Raw genomic sequence first — 19,619 nt, 5'->3', positions numbered from 1 at the left:
AGGACTTGGTAATAGCACTACATAATACCTGGTCTAATATCTCCTCTGCAAGGCCTCAGTCCTTCTCCTGACTCCTCTCCATGCCATCTTTCCCACTTCTTTCTTCTTCCTTCCTCCTTCCTTCTCCTTCTCTCTTCCTTCTCCTTCCTCCCTTCTTCCCTTCTCCTCCTCCTCCTCCCCACTTCCTATCTTCTACATTTTTCTAGCTTCTACATTTTTCTCTGTGTTTCACTGGCACTCCTCCTCCCTCTGTGTTTCACTCCCCCTCATCCTCCTTCCCCCTCTCCCACCCTTCCCCCTCCTCCTCCTCCTCCTCCTGAGACAGGGTATTGCTCTGTTGTTCAGGCTGGAGTGCAGTGGTGCAATCATAACTCACTTCAGCCTTGATCTCCTGGGCTCAAGTGATCCTCTTGCTTCAGCCTTCCATGTATTTGGGACCACAGGCATAAGCCATCACACCTAGCTAATCTTTTAAAATTTTTTTTTGTTGAGATAGAGTCTCACTTTGTTGCCCAGGCTGGTCTCAAACTTCTGGGCTCAAGTGATCCTCCTCATCCTTAGGCTCTGAAAAGTGCTGGGATTACAGGCATGAACCATGGCATCCAGCCCTTGCCCACTTCTTAACAAACTGGGTGACATTTATTTACAAACCTGCCTCTCCAACTAAACTGGACCCCACGAAGGAAGGAAGGAAGGAAGGAAGGAAGGAAAGAAGGAAGGAAGGAAGGGAGGGAGGGAAAAAGGAAGAAAGGAAGGAAGAAAGGAAGGAAGGAAGGAAAAATGGAAGGAAGGAGAGCTTTAGTTCTCTAAGCTGTAGAGAAAATTTAAGTTATTTTTCAAAGAACTTAAAATTCATGGATTAGTCAGAGGGGTCTAATATCTCTAAATCAAATGATGACAAAAGAAAAAACAAAGAATGCAGAAATTATCCTCTTCCAGGGTTTCATTCCTTTATGTCAATCAAGAAAAATGTTAATAAGGAGGGTTGGGCAGGGGTCAGTAATTCCTCACTGATGTCACAAATTTAGCTTCACTTTTCAGAGGCTGTTCGTGGCCATGCTTGTGAAATCTGTAATTCACCTCTAGACAATAACTGATTATTACTGATTACTATGAAGTAAGTCAACAAAGATTTTCCTGTTTACATTCTTATCAGACTGTATCAGAACCATCTGTTTTCAAGTTTGTTGTTGCTGGGTGTTTTTTTTTTATCCCAAGGGATAGATTCTCCATATTGTTCTCTGAATATATGCATGCAAAACTGCCTTTTAATGTACAGTTGCAGTTTTCACTAAAACATTTGGGTAGAGGGGAAAAATCACGCTTTTGTGAAAGAAGATTATAATAATTAGGTATCTCGCTGAATTTATTCTATCTTCAAATGAAGAATATGTTGGGGTCTGTCCCATCTCTAATTACCATCTCTTCGTTTGCATGGGGTGACTATTGATTTTGCTAAAAGTACTTATGTGGAGCTTTATGACACTAAAGTAACTGCAACCTGGAAAACATAGTAAAGGACTCCATTAATATGGAAAGAGTCTACAATTTTAAAACAAGCAATATGTGACCCCTTTGCTCCATTGTTCATTGACACCAATCTCCTGTGATACAAGCAATAATTTTGTTCCATTGTTAAGGAAGCACGAGTGTAAGATTTTAAATACTGGTACTCACCAAGTTGCTACATGGCTTTGGGCAAGCAATTAACCTTTGGTGTCTCAGTGACTTCATCTGTAAAATAGGGATAAGGATTTTACACAGGTGTGATGCCTGGACTAATTAGTATAATTATCATTATTGATGGGAAAATAATGTTGGTCATTGATATCACATCTCATGTTAGCACCTGGAGAATCACATTCTTCTCTACGTTGACTCCATTTTATAGGAGTCTGTAAAAAAAATGATGACAAAAGCTACACATGAAAACTGGGAAAATACAGTTAAAAAGGTCCATATCCACATAGGCTCATATCCTTAATGGATTATTTTTGAATTTGCATTTATCATTTAGATGCTTTCTAAAGTTAAACTGAACACATAAACTATGAAATTACAAGGAAATTTTTCAAGGCCCACATTCAATTGATAAGCTTCCTTGCAGCAAAATGCTTTCCAGTTCATTCACAGGTAACACCACAAGCTACCATAGAAGTTTAGGATTGAGCAATAGAATTTAGGGTAATCAAAGTCAAGTAAAAGTATACACTGAAGACATTGCTCATGTAACATCCAGACTCCTCACTTGTGTGTGTGTATGTGCCCCGAAAGAACCCCAGCTCAAACAGTTAGGGACCAGGACAAACAACAGAGCTACATGAGAAGCCAACTCTGCAAGACTGGAGTCATTGAAGCTGGGGACAGTAAGGTGTCCTTATGCCAGAGCATGGGTAACAACTCATGGGGCAAGGAAAGGGACATGTTGAAAAAAACAAAAATGGTGTTTCTCTTGGGGTTCATCTAGGACTCCTAAGTGCACTTACTTTGATTCCTAAGTCAGGATGAAATAATTGCTTTAAAAAAATGATTACCTCTACATGTTGGCAAAAGTGCCAGTGAAACACAGAGAAAAATGTAGAAGATAGAAACTGCTCAAAAGATCAGCACTCAACACTATAATCTCTGTATCCCTTACCATAGACTCATGTTCTTTCTATGTCCAAAATTTCTTCTTTTGGCTTTAGTTCCTCCCAGCAGAAAATTCTCTTTTCTTGAGCTCAGTAGATGTCAAGCCTCAAATCTCCAGTGTCTCCAAAGAAGCAGCCCTAAATTAGCCTCTGGACAAGTCATTCATACTAAGGACCGTGTTCTTTTCCTCTATATTTGCCTCAAAATTATGGGCAACAACTTCCAAATGGAAACGCTGAAGTTGTTGCCATTTTCCTATTATCCTCACCTATCATATGAAACATAACAATTAGCATTTTTAGCAGGATTGAAACTGCTAACACAACTTCTCTATGTCTTACACCATTAAACTTGATGAGAAATCCCTTCATGATTAACATTCATCTCGCTGTATCGTGCTTGAAGGTTAATAATATCTACCATCTCCTGAGAGAGAGGGAGGGGAGCTTATTTATTAAATGAATGGCCGAGTGAGGCAGCCAGGAAAGGAAATTCCCCTCTCAGTCCACTAGAGGGTGGCTTGGCAGAGCCAAGGGAGGACGGCCGAGGCAGAGAGGCACAGACAGCTTCCTGTCTTGCTCGCCTGCACTTTAGTTGGTAAGAAGAAGCAACATTAGTATTCATTGCTTTCTATTCCTCACCCTGGGTAGGCTTTGATTTCTATTACAGACACTTTACAAATGCCAGAAGTCAGTGTTGGCTGGGCCATGGCATGGTGGGGGAAAAAAAAGCTATATAATTAGACTGCTTAAAAGAACATCCAGTCTAATTTCTTCTAAATCAACACTGGGTGAGATAAATACATGTATTAACAGATCCTAAGTTTAAAACTTTCATAGATTATGTAGCAGTATGTGTGCACTTCAGATATGGATGTGGAGTGAATGTTGCATGTACATTATGGGAAATTATACATAATACATAAAGAAATGTACCTAGCCTTTAGCACACCAGCTGTTTCTGCTTATAAGCCTGAGTTATCCATGAAATGCAGTAGACATTTTGTAGTAAATATCCTACTTGGTTGACTTTTTTTAGGCCTAGTCACCTATGCTGATTTACAGAATTTAGGAAGAAATATAAATTTTAGCAATGAAAGATAGAATTTTAAAATTTCCCATATCAAAAAATGTTGTGTTCTGAGAAAGAAGAGATGAGGAATTAGCCTGTTTTGGTGGTCTCTACATAGGTGGTAAAGCAAAAAAGAATACGTTTTTCCTATCTGTAATATTGTTCAGTGTAGCAAACCCTTTTGCTTGTTACAGTACAGCAAATGGAGTGTTTAATTTGGGATTCAATGTAGTCTAGAGTCAAGGTGCAGCAGTTTTATTACAGAAGTACAATTTTACTGGAGGCTGAAGATTTAATTTCCACCTTACGTAGAGAGCCATAAACGGCATGCCTGTTTTACATTTTGCATAGTATTTGATATATGTAATTCCTGGCCTAATTTTAGAGTTTGAAAAGGTGGAAGAATCACAATACGTATATTCAAATTCTTCAACACTTCAGCCACAGATGACTTTTTAAAATGAACAATTTTCTGTTTCTTAGTCATGGATTTGAAACCCTTGCTTCCCTCCCCGGAGCTCTGCACCACATCCTTTTCAGGTCTTCCTAACTAGGTAAGCCACAAAGCCGCCTAAAGGACGCCCTCATGCTGGAACAAATGCTTTCTTTGTTTAAATCTGTCTACTAGATGGCATTCTACTAAAACCTAAGATGATCAGACGATATCAATAGTCTGCCATCAATTGTACCTAGTATCTGTCAGGGTCATCTGTTAATATCTGTTCAGATGTATGTATTTTGAATAAAATAATTTGTAAACATATTGGAATGACTGAATGTGAAAGAAATAATCAAATAACGTTAGCTGTAAGCCTATATCCACACTGGAATCCAAATTTGGAGGATTTTGTCATTCTCTTTCCTTCAAACATATTCATTATAGGAGACACACACACACACACACACACACACACACAAATGTTGCTCTTCCATCTGTTTGCCTTTGCAGCATTAGCTCTCTTCATCAACATTTCATACCTCCTCTTTACCACCAGGTGGAGCCCTTTGTTTATGGACATCTGTCCATTTCCTTTTTCTCAAAGATGCTACCAGATAAATAGCTCCAGAGCTAAAATACTGTTGCAAACACGAAAATTTAACACACAGAGATAAAAAGTAAAGCTTTTCAGGCACTGGTATAATAAACCTTGCTTTGAGTCCTATTGCTACTAGATTTAATGGCTTACACATTTTCCTATTTACAACTCCTGCACACCAAACAGCAGAAAATAATATTGTTGCATGTGCCATAAACAGTGTTTCTGCAGGTCTATTTTATGTAGTACTATCGTTTTTATAATCTCAAATGTTAGGCAACTGCAGTCAAAAAGTAAAAAAAGAAAAAACCTAACCAAATACTACATGCTGTAAGCTTCAGTTGTCTTCAGTCTTAAAAATATATACCTCATTGAGAAGAAAATGTTTTTCTTCAGACAAAAGAGAGTGGTAATTCAGCTGTAACAGACAACAATGTAAAAATCTTCTCTTAGTCAAATTCATCTCTCCTTAATTTGAGATCCAGTTAAGGGTACGTCAAAATCCATTTCAGCTTTGATTCTATTTAGGAGCTAATTAAAACTGAATATTATTAGCACAGGTACATTGTTCAATTATTTTAATATTCTTATTTTAAGAATTTAATCAAAGCTCTTCTCATGAACAAAAAGCAATAATATTTTTAAAATTGGAACCCCAATTTGCATGTGCAAATAACTGTAGAATGAGCTCACTAAACTGTCTTGCCAATGACCTCAACCTTGATCTGGAAAGATCGTTTATGCACAAGTAAAACATTCACATTCTCTACGCTAACTCTGTGTTGGATCTTTTCTCAAGGTAGTTTACTTATGGCAACGTTGGAAGGTCTTTTAATAACATATGTATTTACCAACACCATTGAATTATATATTTAACTGGAATGTCATTTCTGTCCATTTTTTATTTTAATCAGGATTTGTTCCCTTTGTACTTATATATGTAAAATTTTGGTTAAGCATCTGCAAAGCAGTGAGTAGAAGAAGATTTGCGTATATGGTTTATGTAGTCAGTCTCCCAGCCTGAGAAGTCTGGCTTTTCTTTGGGTATACAAACTGGTTCTTCAATCAGAGGCTGAATGCGAAGGAGTCCTTATACAACAAAATGCTGGAACCACCATTTTGCCGTCTGCTCGCATACAATAAAATGGTGGCACGGAAAACAGTTAACACATTGTGCCCACGAGAGTTGTCTGAAAGTATTCTACTCTCTAATCCAGATATCAAGCTGCTTTCTAAAATACTGTTACTAAGTGGCTAGAGGTATTTGCTTATATATATAATGCACGTGTGTGTGTGTGTGGTGTGTGGTGTGTGTATGAGATGCCAGAAGAATTGGATGTGTACATTTGACGAAAGAATAGAAAGAACTAGTCAAAAATTAACACTCAAGCTGAGAGTGAAAGCAAACCTATGTAAAAGCACAGGTCCTGGAAATTGCTTCTAACAGTTCACAAAAGCTGTATAGTGAATTTGGCCTTGATAACTCCTTTCATTTTAGCATTCACTGCAAGCAACTTTGAGCTAGGAAATTTAAGGGAGTTGGTATTCTTTTTCTTTTTTTTCTTTCCTAATATCCTGTATAAATTAAAAGCAAGCCCCCGATTGACTCTCACCTGGAAACTCCACGGTCTCGCTTAACAGAGGGGAAGGAAAACCGAGCACCCATCTTTCTTTCCTCTTTTACTTCTTCTGCTCTTATTTTTAGTCATTACAAATGCTGCCTTGGCTCTTTTAAAGTGTGAAAATTCTCATTTTTCTGCAGTGCTTCAGACTCACACAGGCTCCTTGGGGATACAGTGAGGAGCTAACCAACTGCACATGGGAAATGAGACTGTTCGTGGTTAGAAAAACTGCAGTCTTTGGTAATTTTCCACATGGAGTAGAAGCCATAAGTGACTTCTTTTCCACATAATGACTTTACGTGAGTAGTTGGTATAGAATTGTAGGCTCAGGTTTGAACATGTGAATGCACTAATGTGTTTTACAAAATTTAATTTGACTTCTTTCTATAAACATTTTCAGTATTTTCAAGTGCCTAATAAATAGGTTAAAACAGGGCACCCTCCCTCTGTGATCCCCCCACTTCCAGACAGAATTATAAAAGGCTACTGTCTGTAAATGAGAAATAGCCCATAAGACCCACCAGCAGGTTATGCAATATGTGACATAGACCACCAGGGGCTGAACTGAAACCACTAATACTTTTTTTTCATAGCATCATTAGCTAGAGTTAAACAAGGTGTCAAAGTGGAAAGATGGGGAGGTTAACCTGGCTCATTATATTTGCATGCCTTCATTTTAATTATTTTTTGCACTAAAACACTAACATTCAATTTTATTATTTAAATGTGTTACCCACAAACAGTACATTACTGTTTATCTTTTTAAACGATTAATGCATTATTTTGTGATTGTTATCTAAACTTGATTTTCAATAAATACTAAAATTCTCTTGACAAAAATGCAATTTAAATTTAAGGCTAAGGATAAATTTAAGGCTAGTAAAAATTTTCCCTGTTGTACTTTATGAGATAAAATTGATTTTCTTTTTTTGAAATTTAGATCTTAAATCAAAATCTGCCTCCAACCAAGATGAGTGAGCCCAGGGCTCATGGAGTGAGTTCGCATGCATTCTTGATCTCGCGTTGACAGTCATCGGGAAAAAATATGTTCTCTTTATAATAGCTCCTTTACAATTTAGGACATTGCTAGGTTTTTACATGCACTAATATTAGTTGCCCCATGTACCTTAAATAAAGCCAACCCAATAAATTTAGGATTGTGAATGAGAAATAAATGCCATGTCAGTAAACCTCAACCAGATACCAGAAGAAGGATTATGTGATTGTTTAGTCCAAAAATTAAGTTTCATGTCTTTAATTGGTGTCATATCCTGTCCTAAGTATGTAGTGCTTAAATCAAAGGCAACCACATTAACCTGGAAAGGAAACATAATAACAACTCCTTTCATCCCCTGCCTCAAATGTTTGTATGCTCTACCCTAATTTTTGTTAAAACACTTTCAGGCCAAGACAACAGGAAATAGTAAACATGGCAACACCATGAAAATAATTTTCGGATGCACTATTTCTCTACGTGTTCAAAGAATCAGTTGTACAGGCTGCAGAAGAAACTGATGCATCATTAAACCCAGTGCAGACAAAAACAGCCACCCTTCCAGCAAAATGGATACTTCTGTTCATTTTATAAATCTTGGTTCTAGCCAGACTAAAGCCGGGAATTAACTCGGTCTCTCACATCAATGGCCTGAAATGGTGGTGCATCACAGTAATACATTCAAAGGGAATCAGGAGTATCTAACAACAACTTTAGGAGCAGGAATGCAATTATAACTGACAGCCAGATGTCTGGTCGGGCTGCTATAACTACCCATCAAGACTGCAGATGGTCTTGAGATCTTTGCATCTAAACAGCGAGTCCAAGTGAATGATATACAGATAAACGACAATACCACAAATCATCAACACAAACCAAAAAAGTTGCTGCGACTGATAAAGATTTCAGATGTCAAGAGTTAGCCAGCTCAACTCCTTACTCTCCCGTTTCTCTTCTATCCAAACAAAAAGCTTGTTAGTGGTTGAGGGCCCAGCAGGAAATGTTTGGACACCCAGTGCCAAATGCCAGTCTTTCACTAAAAACTTCAATATACTTTAATGTTTAGATTACAAAGGCAAAAAAAAGGCTCCAGTAGAAATAACTTTACATGTGGAATATTAATAATTTGACTAACTCTATATTACATGTATTGTGCTTCCTCTTTACCTTAGAAGAGTACGGTAAAATTCAAAGAGAAAGAAAATTTAATTACCATTACAGTAATGATCGGCATAAAGCTTTTTGTTCCTCGAATATGTGTTTCAAAAAAAAATTGAGGTTATGCTAGCAGATTAGATAACATTTCTTGACCTAGCTAAATACACATATTTCTTCATTTTCACAGATTCCATATTATCTTGAAATACTTTTCTTTTGTATACCAGATTTGACATGAATTTGCGCTTCATAAACTACTACAAATATCAAGCCATTCTAATCCAAATGTGGATAAAGAATTTGGGGGAAAAACTTAGAAAAAATGTCTTATTTTGTAAAGCAGTTTGAAATTTTAATGAATTTTACGGTATTAAATAGTTGCAAAAATAATGGAATTATATTCAACCTATTTATTCTTTTAGTGAGCATGGGTGGATATTTCAGTACCATCAACCATTTTGCAGTTTTCAAGGTCTCTTCGAGCAAAAATCATGCCCTTTCAAGCAAACTCTTTTTAATGAAGTTAATCCAAAGGTTCCTAGATTAAATATTTCAAATACATTTCACTTATGTGACATTCTTCTCCAGGGCTCTAGTGTACCCTCCTATTGTTGTCGGTTCCAAACCCATTTTGAGATCTCTGCTTTTTCCATGAGAATATCAAAACTGGAGGCCTTTCAAAGTAGCTGCTGTGAACACGGAGGCCCCACAGCCAGTCTGACAGTCCCTCCAGTTGCTCTCAGAGACTTGCTTCATGTGGATACACAGAGCAATTCTCCAGACACAGACGCATCTGATGCCCTTTCCCGAAAACAACATTTCCAGAAAATATGCTGACCAAGAAGAAACAGCAGGGGTGAGAGAAGCGGCCAAAGCACTTGAAACATCTTAACAAGCACTAATTAAATGTCATGCTTAAAAAATATGGCTGAAGAAAGCCAAACACAATAACTTCTTACAGATGGTTTTAGGAACTAACAAGACCTGTAGGAAATGGCGCATTAAGATTAGTGTCCCTGAAGTCTTTTACAACCATTAGTGACTGGAGGTGCTGCGCACTTTAGAAAGAAATAATCAAAATTTGCCTGATGTGAAGCTGTTTTTTTTTTTTTCTCATTTCTCTCTGAAGGGAACTGCGCATCTGTCAGTGCATTACACAGTCAATATTGACACGGCCAGCCGATGGAATATAAAAGGAGCATTAGCAGCCTTGAAATCTATTTTTTTCTGATGGGGTACAAAGCCATCCTGAAAAACAATTGTGAGTATCAAGAAGGCAGGGACTGTGCTCCATCATATATGTATGACAATGCCAATATAGTGGGCATTTTATAACTGTTCACTTATTTATTGAACAAATATTCCTTCAGTGGTTACGCTCTGCTGGCTATGGACTATGATTTGGAGATAAAGTAGACAGATATGGTATCTACCTTTCAGAGTGTGGAGGCTGTGTAAGGTTATTTGTTGGAGATGGATGAATGGATGGATGGGAAAATGTGTGCTAGGGGGAAAAATGGTGCTTCTCAGCCACAGGTCTGGTGGTCTAGTCTAATATTCCTTTAAGATGAGACCCTTGGTCTGAGCACATTCAAAGAAATATATAGGTAGATTCGCCAGGTGAGATGGCTTAAGACAAACCCAGTGGCAGTAATTAGTCCCAACATGGGCCTGAAACTAGGTGCTAGTATGGAAGTCTGAGCTTCTAATGAAGGGGCTTTGAAGTTAAGTGAGGTTTCCCACAATCTTAGAACCTATACGACACTATTGTTAGTATTAGCTTTCTTGGTAGAATCTGGAAGAAGAGCCTCTGGTAATAAAGGAAAATATAGGCCTAATATTTAAACATTTTTTAACCCAAAGTATAACCAAAAGATTGAAGGGTGTATGTATGTCTGACTCTATTGTCAAGAAGACACCTCTTGTTTCCAGTTGCTTGTATATTACCCCTTGGGAAGATGTGACTTAGCGGCCCAAACTGCCTTTCACGCTAGCAGGCTTCTTGATCTCTTTACTGTTGTTTGTTTGTCTTAATTCTACTCCCATTTGCCAAGTATTCAACTGTTTAATACTAGTATCCTACACCTTGTCTATACCCATGATGCAAATTGGGGTTCAGCCGTGAAATGACTGTGAGAAGCAGTTAAGACTCAGTGGAGGGGAGACTGGAGATTGTCAACCTGCGCTTTCCAGAGCAGCCAGCAGAGCGCTTTGGGGATAGAAGGAGCTTTGGGCGGGAGTTCTGTCACAGAAGCTCTGTCAGGTCAAGCTGGTCGGTTGGAAATAATGAGTCAATCTAGCCAGGCCATCAGGGAGGTGTGAGGAGACATTCAGTGAAAAAAACTTCTACCAACTTGGATGTTTTCCATAAAAGAACTAGTTAACTAAATTTTCATTTTCTAGCTGGTTGCTTTGCAGTTTAATGAAAAGGAATTTCCAAATGATTGGGTTGGTGGGCTAGCCATCCCTAACTCCACACAACCACCTGTGCCACATCACTCCTGGTTATCAAAACCACATACCAACCACCACTACCTACCCCATTAAAAACAAAATCCTCATTAGAATCAACAAGAGAAAATAAACTTGCTTTGGAGGTGGTGGTATTGTTCACTTCATACATTCACTCAACAAACATTCACTATTAAACTCTTCGGTGTCATCTACTGAATAACTCAACACATGCAAGTTGGTAGGAAAAAAAGGCTGCTGAAGGAACTCTTAAGGGAAAAAATTATCAAAGTTGTAGCATTACAAATACAAGTTTCAGCCTTGGGAGAATACAAAACCTAAAGAAAACAAGGCTGTTTTCCTCTAATGTCATGGATGAGGACAGAGTGTTTCAGGTAATGCCACTGATGAAGATGATGAGCTGATGTGGATGCTGGTGCTGCATTCATATGGTGAGGGCTCACTGCATGCCTGGCACTGTGCACAATACATCAGTTATTTAATTGCCGTAACAAACCTGTTAAATTGGACTGATTATTTCCATTTTACAGATGAGAAAACTGAGGCCCAAAGAGGCTAAGTAGCATCTAGTACTAGTGACATGTAGTAAATGGAGGAATCCAGATTGAACTTCACAGTCAACTCACTTCAAAGCCCATAGCACTTTGCCTTCTTTCTAATTTGGTTGACTTGCTTTTGCTTGAGGCCATTTAATATCCAAGTCAAAATCTAAGTGATTTTCACTCACACATGTGAGAACTGGGTGAATGTTTTTGAAGCTAGGTCTGGAAGACGATTAAGATGATCTGTTAACTGCATATTTAAATGCAACATTCCCACGTATTGTCTGAATCATAGTAATATTTCATGGGCTCCAAATCTCATTCTTTGTGTTCTCTTTTACATCAGACCTCTCCAAAGAGGTGCCACAGATGTAATGTTGCAGGTCCCAAAGGTGTTGCCCTTCATGTCCAGATGGCACAGCACTGCCCTAAAGCTGGCCCCTCAGCAGCTGTGACAGTCAAGGAGCAACCCCCACATGTGCAGCTTAGCAGGATGCCACCCAGAGGTCTGAGACACTGTCAGGGAAGAAGAAAGAATGGAGGAGAAAAGAAGAGAAGGTGAGGGAAGCATAGACAAGAAAATAAGGGAGAGAGAGGGAGAGAAAACTGCAAAGAGCCATCTGCCACCGCCTCCCAACTGGCCTCCCCAACCACAGGCCAGCCTCCTTCCAAGTCCCTTAGCAGAGAGCTGCATTCAGAAAGAAGCAAATGAGGGACGTGGAGGCAGAAGACCTGGAAGTCTTGGCTTGTCATCTGAAACGTTTGAACTCGGGCAAGCCATAAACCTCTCTGGGTCTCAGTTTCCTCATCTGTAAAAATGAAATAAGGATAAGGTCCATTTCACCAAATATTGAACACCTAATGAGATCGTGTATTTTTAACAGCTTTATCGAGTTGTAATGGACATATAATAAACTGTACATGTTAAGCGATGATGCACTTGAAAAGAAGCATTTGTAAACCATAAAACTTTCATCTCTACCAGGCTCATAATCCCACAGTAGCTCCCTAATTTCTTTAAGCCATTTTCTGTCTGGTTTTTAGGAGTCTTCATAACTGGTCTGCACCTTACCCAGCCACCTCATTTCTCACCATTTTCCACTACAGACTCTGATAACAATGAGGCCAGTCTTCTTCATTCAGCATTCTCTCCACTGGTTCTTCCCTGGAACACCAACAATAACCACCAAGACCCTCTGCTCATCTTCAGCATCTTCATTCTCCTGCATTTGTTCAGCCGTTGAACCCTGAACACTCCGACAAACACTGTCCTATGTACTGGGGATGCTTCTGGGAGCAAGATAGACAAGTTCCCTGTCATCAAGGGCCCTCCGAGAGAGCTCTTGACAGTAAACAGGGTGTTCCCCTGCCAGCATCCTCCTCCCTAGGTGAATCCTCCAGCTCTGATGCTCTCTCCTCTCTGAATTCTCTTTTAATTACCATTAACTCATTAACTTATCTCTCTTTTATCCTACAGCTCTTGTAGGCTGTTTCATATAATTTAGGGTATGATTTTATTTTTTAAAATTCTCACCTAAAAAGCACCACCCAGGAAGCTGTTTTTTTTTTCCATATTCTTATAACCCAGAGTAGATATCAAATGCTTGTTGATTTCAGAAGAGCACATCAGAAAAGCTGGGCACATGTGAGAAACTTTCCCAGGGAACAGGACCCACCATTGCCCCTCAGTGGCACCTGTATGGTAGGCTGGTCGGCCCTGCTGGGAGGGCGGCACTAGTGAGGACAGTCTGATTCATGGCTTGTCCAAAGCCAACCACAGGGGAAGCCATGCTCAAGGACATCTTCCTGCTGCCGGCAAAAGACGAGTGTCTCCTAGCAACCAGCTTCCAGTGGCTTCCTGTCCTGGGAGCCTCCCTGCGCTCACAGCTTTACGTCCTGGGGTTTTGTATTTTGGCCTTGCTAATCACTGTGTTTATTCTAGATTCTGGAAATTGAGGAATAAATGCAGGCTAGCTGCCGATGTTCACGCAGAGACACCATTTCATTCATAACCTCCTTTCAGCAACCACTCATGACTTTCACGGAAATGGAATGTTTGGACTTAGTCTAAAAAGGGTAAATATATTTTTTAAAGATTCCATTTATATCAAGGCAGTTGGTTTGAAAGATACATAAAAAAGGAAAAGCACACATTCTTTACATCGAATAATCAAAAAGTACTCAGACCTTTTCAAAACAGATACACTATCATTCAAAACCTGTTACAGCAATAAACTCTAATTTGGTAAGTTCACAGATGCAGAAAGAAAGGCAAGGCAAATTTGAAGAAAATGGTTCAAAGGTCCTTAAAAGTTTTGGTGGTTTAAAATGATGTCTGCTGCAATATGAATTGAGCATTTATTTCCTCCATGTTCTTCCTAGAGTCTAACCTCAGTTTCAAGATCTATAGTGCTGCATTTTTATTTTGGTGGGACTGAACTCTGCAGTTGATGTTGCTTTTTAATGTTTTCTCTTGTTTTTATCAAATATTCATCAATACACAAATTCCTCATCTGTTAAAAAATTAATCAGACTTCACAGTGAAGAGCTTGAAACTATAAGTACATCCTTTATTCAAAAAACCCATAAATTTAAGTTAAAGGTATGATTACTTTTCTCTTTCAATAAGAAAACTCAAAGACTTAAGGTGAGTTGAGTGCCCACAGTTAAACGTATGAGAGGGCTGGTAAACCCCAGAACTCTTTTCCAGCAAAGCCACCAAAGCCTGGTACTGCCTGGGGTTCCCTGAGCAGCAAGTTGAGGTTTGGAGTCTGCCACTGCTGTATTTATGTAGTGAGCTTGGTCTCTGCAGACTTGTGAGTTCTTTGGAGGTATCCCTCAATTCCTCCCCCCATTTCCCTCCCCCTGTCCCAGCAATAATAGCCACAAAGTCATGAGTCCAAGATTAATTCTAACTGTTTTGGCTGTAGTAGACTCTCTAAACCTAAGAATGACTTCTGCCTTCTCAGGGATAGTATAGGATTTACCAGGTAGAGCCAGTGACTTCCATCTTTTCAGCATTTACTTTTGAAATTTATCCTTGGATGTAGTTTTTAATAGAGGGTGTTGCACATTCCTTAGAATAACTCACAGGCTCCTTGGCTTCCTCTTTTGGGGTTGTGTACATATTTGTTTCAGGGGTGCAGAATGAATCACATGGCTACAGCAGAGCACTCTTGCATGACTCTTGCTTACTCATTAAAGAAACTCATACATGAATCAAGGCTTTCCTTATGGTCTCAGGCTGTTCTTCATTCTCTAAAGTGGTCAGAACACCCATCAAATATCTTGGAAGAATGCATATCTTTAAGATATGTCTGAGTTCTCCTTTCTTCATCTTTAATCAATATGTACATCTGTTCACTTGATGTTTTAATCCTAGTTGAGGTAAATTCAGCTTCATCATGTTTTTCCACAGAGGGGAAAAAGTAACCCTGACTTTTCCTCTGGCCCTTTTTAAATATCTACATGTAGTGGTGGAATGAGCGGAGGACAGGAAAGACCCTGGGAGGCAGGCCTGTGTCTCACCCCACTGGGCCTAGTATTCTGACCACCGCACAAGACTAATTCAAGAATAATAGGCCTGGGTCCCAGCCTTAATCATTTCCATTCTCATTATAGTTTATACATTAATTATAAATGATCAGATTGATTAGGGACTCTTTAAAGCCAAACAGATTGGGAGGCAGTACAGGGTAGCGCTAACTGTATATGTTTGACATTTCCATAGACCTGGACTAAACATCCAGACCTGTCATTTACTAGCTGTGTGACCTTGGGAAAGTCACTAGGCTTCTCTGAGCCTCATATTTTCCTTACCTATAAAATAGGGATTGTAACTACCTGTATGAAAATCAGTGTGAGAATAAAATGAAACAATGTATGCAAAAGATTTCGCATAGTGCCTGTAACCATCGTTTATTGAATAAAAGACGGTAATGCATACTGCTCTGATATGTGTGGCATACTGTCTTACCAATTGTCTATTACTTATGTACAAAGCACTGTGGTGAGTGCTATAGAGACCCCTCAAAATTTTGGATACTCTCTTTTCTCAAAAGCTTTATAACTCAATTGTTAATCAAGAAGACAACATAGAAATCTGTAGAAAAAGTAAAACTGCAGTTGGATAAAACTTCTCTTGGAGTGCTGCCCACTCTCAGTAGTCAAGTCCACACCTGAGGCTGAGAGTGCTTCAGTCATTGCTTCATGGTTCACACCTGAACTAACTAGGGCACTCAATGAAATAACATTCAATATTCATCCAACAAATACTGATCGACCTACTATGTGCCAGACACTGTGCTAGGTGATGGATATGTCAGTCTTCCTGGAGTTTGTTTTAAGAAGCACTCAGGGTCTGTTTTAAGCATTTCATATGAATTAACTCTTTAAACTTTTCAACAAAACTAGGAGGGGGGTACTAGCATCAGTCTCATTCTACAGATGAAAAAACTAATCACAGAGAGGTTGCATAACTGGTCCAGGGCCACACAGTAATAGACAGCAGAACTGGATTGGAAACAAGCAAAGTGGTTCTAGGGTCTGCCCTGGTATCACCAATACCTTACTGCTTTGTAACAGCACATTTTCTTATGAGGAGACCATTGCATGCCTCTGGTGTGGTTCCTTTACTCCTGTTTTTGAAGATGGATTCTCTAGATGAAAAGATTGAGGCTTCACTCTTTTCTTTCCTTTCATCACTGAAGACTTGAGAAGGGACTGTAAAGTCCGTGTGGACACTAGTTAGCCCTCCATTAACCAAGCTGTGTGTCATCAGTTACCATATTTAAGCCAATCTCCTGCTGTTTTGAGTAAGAGTTAAAAACATACTTTGATGCATTAAATGGATCTACCTTGGGGAGGTTTACTTCATAATTGAACACAATAGATTTTTAACTTGAAAGCTACTGCAGGCTTTTAAGTATTATTTAAATTGTCCTAGACACAAATTACTCATAAAATTGAACTGTCACTTCATAGCAAAATGAAAATTAATATGCTCCTCTTGATTCCTGAATTTGAGCATAAATTCCCTTATGCAAAACACTTTGGAATTTGGAGAGCTAAGATCAGAACCTTTTTCTCTGCTCCGTCTCATATCTTGTGTCTCGTGTGGTAAAAGAAAAAAAAGAAAACAAGCCATCAGTAGTAAGCAGAATGAAGGAAGAATGTTTAGTCAGGGCCTAACATCACTTTCTTTCCTAGTTCTTTAACTGTTAGAGAAATAATTTGAAAAAGAGAAAAAAAGAAAAACTGACTCATATTTGGAAACAGAAAACACCAGAAAAGGAGATAAATGGCTGCTCAAATGATCTCAGGACATAATTATTTTTAAGGGAGGGCTGCAGTCCTTCGTAAGCTCTTTTCAGAACCTAGGCCATCACGGACACACAGAAGACTATTAGACCAGCTGCTGAATTTTGTTCATGGTTAGCAAACGACATACAAAAAACTAAACTGCTCCCTTGAAGTTGAAATCAAAGAGCATCATGAGCAGCCTTATGTATTTCTGAATGGGAGAGAACACACATGTGTGATGGAGGCAATCCAGAGAGAGGCGCGCTTCCCAGAGGCCGTTTTAAACAGTGACAGATTACAAAATCCTAATGTGATATGTTGGAACATGAAACACACACACACACACACACACACACACACACACACACACACACTTGCTTGTGAAAAACCCTGCTAAAATCCTTAAAAAGCCAAAGTTTAGAAGAACACGTGCTATGGATACACCAACAGTAATTTCAAAAACACTTTGTTTATGAGTCCATTCCTCACCTCTTTTATCACTTTGACACACTCTTTAGGAAATAACAGAGAAAGAGAAATATGAAGCTGAAGACAGAAAATTTAATTATAAAACAAAGCCACCCACCTTGCTTTCAGGGTCAGGAGATACAATGGCCTTCTTTTGCAGCAAGAATGAACTTAACACCCGTGTGTTAAATGATCACGTATCTATTTAAAAGAAAAGGAAATGGTTTTTAAAAGAAATGAAAGCTATATTCTCAGTCCTTCTCATTGCCAAGTCTTACCAAAAAATAAAAATAAAAGCAGTGTACTGTGGCTCTCTGGCACAAGGCAGAAAGCCGAGTCCTTAAGTCACTATTCCCGTTTCGCAAAACAAAGTAAAACCAAAAAGCAACAGCAAAAGGTGTTTGACAGGTGGGAAAGGGCCTTAAAACACCTTGTGCCCTCCTGGGTCCCTCCCAATGCCTTCAGTGTGGGCTGTGGAAGCAACACCGCTCAACACCAATGTCACCATCGGCTGTTTAAATGCCACAAAAGTACACTTAGAAATGAGAAGAAAGTGGGGCCGGGCGCGGTGACTGATGGATATGTACAGCCAGCCCCACTGCCACTAGAACAGCCTTAAATGCCCACACAAGGAGAATAAAAAGAAAAGCACATTTTGAAATAGAATAAACTTTTTTTTTTTAATTGAGACCGCGGAAAGTCACATGACCCTGCATGTAGCCTTTTAGGAAAGCAACCGAAATGGTAAAGCCAGGAGGAGGGGCTGCCTGCTTCCTCCTGCAGCCTTTCAGCCCGTCCTGTCGCGCGTCCACATTCTTCTGGGCGCATCTGTGGAGCTATTAAGTGGGATAATCCCTCTGGCCTTTGATACATTTCTGGACATGATTATTTCATTACTCGCAGTATATCAGTAGGATCATAATAAAAAGGACTTCTGACAACCTGCCAAGAGTTTTGTGGCCTTGTAAACACAAAAGTGCTCTAATAAAATTTTATTAAGTGTTAAAAAGTCATAAAAAGTGAAATAACATAAACTACAAAATTTACTGTCCTCAGCAAATGCTGAAAATATCTTCCACAGTAAAATTAAATTAGCATGTAATAGAGAAGCAGTGTGGAGTGGATTTAAAAGAGGATCCAGGGAAAATGACACTGTAACCCAATCAGGGTCACGGGGATTTAATTCGGATTTTCCCCCTTAAATGTGGATAAATGTGCTGATTACAGACGAGAGCTCCGGGGTTACTGGAGTCTCACACATTGTCAATACTTCGGAAGAAATAATATATTGCAGATTGTAACGAGTACGGGGAGTCGGCGAAGGGCAGGGCGTCCACTAGGGCGCGCTGAGAGACCGGGAATCCCCGCAAGGGCGCCCGCGCCGCCCGCCACCCGCCGCCGCGCGCACGCCGCTCCCTCGCCCACCTCCAAATCATATTTACAGTTAGGGTTTTTTTTTTTTTTTTTTTTTTTTTTTTTTTTTTTTTTTTTGCTCTCGCCCGTGACATTTTCTCCAACTCGGAAAAAATGAAGTGTAAGTCGAGCTTTGCCGCAGGCAGCCCTCGGTCTCCGCTTTCAGATTCGGGGTCCAGGAGCGGAGCGCCCTGCCCGCGGCGGTGCTAAAACTCTGGGGACAGGGTGCTGCCCTCAACGAGCGCCCTGGGACTGACCGCCCCGCCGAAGGATGCCGAGGAGCGGGCAAGGCCGGCGTCCGGCTCTGCGCTGGGCGCGGGTGCTCTCCGAAGGCCGCGGGCCACGGGCCTCGTTGCGGGTTCAAGTGCATCCGGGTTTGGACGCCGCGGCTCCAGGAGTGTGCTCTCTCTACTGCCCATCCCCTCCGCGGAGTTCAGCGCATCCGCGGCCCCAGAGACCCTCTTCACGGCCCTCCCGGCCGCGCTGGGCCGCCCGCCTGGGGCCGAGGTTCCTGGCCGACGCGCGAGGGCGCGGGCGGGCACCGGGTTCCCGCTTTTCCCAGGCCCCGATCCCCGCCCACGCACAAGGCCCCCGGCCCACGCACGAGGCCCCCGGCCCACGCACGAGGCCCCCGGCCCACGCACGAGGCTCCCGCGCCCATCGTGGAGGCTCCGCCTGGAAAAGAAGTCCGACTTCCTCTCCAAGCTGCTCCGAGGGGAATCGGGAATCGGCAGGAAGTGACCCGAACTGCCAGCCTGCGCCTTTGCAGCCGGCCCTCGCTTTGCTGAAGACAAGCAGCTCCCACCACAGTCTTGCCTCCCCCTACCCCGAAAGCCCTGCTCAGGTTTGTAAAGAGGGGTGTGAGATCTGAAAATTATTTGTCTTCTAGGGGGAGAGATGTTGGTAAGGG

General features: G+C 40.5%; 1 long non-coding RNA gene across 1 annotated transcript; it reads right to left on the bottom strand.

Annotated features, from left to right (window-relative positions):
- Positions 1-1,243: 1,243 nt before the first annotated feature.
- LOC115832374 lies at positions 1,244-19,311 on the bottom strand. Its single transcript, XR_004027862.1, has 4 exons — positions 18,967-19,311; positions 17,415-17,497; positions 1,678-1,734; positions 1,244-1,501 (listed from the first exon to the last, which is right to left on the bottom strand). It is a non-coding gene; the product is annotated as an uncharacterized LOC115832374 (long non-coding RNA).
- Between the last annotated feature and the right edge of the window lie 308 nt (positions 19,312-19,619).

The sequence above is a fragment of the Nomascus leucogenys genome, chromosome 22a, assembly GCF_006542625.1.
Source record: "Nomascus leucogenys isolate Asia chromosome 22a, Asia_NLE_v1, whole genome shotgun sequence".
Taxonomy (NCBI): Eukaryota; Metazoa; Chordata; class Mammalia; order Primates; family Hylobatidae; genus Nomascus; species Nomascus leucogenys.
This window is presented reverse-complemented; position numbering and strand designations above follow the sequence as displayed.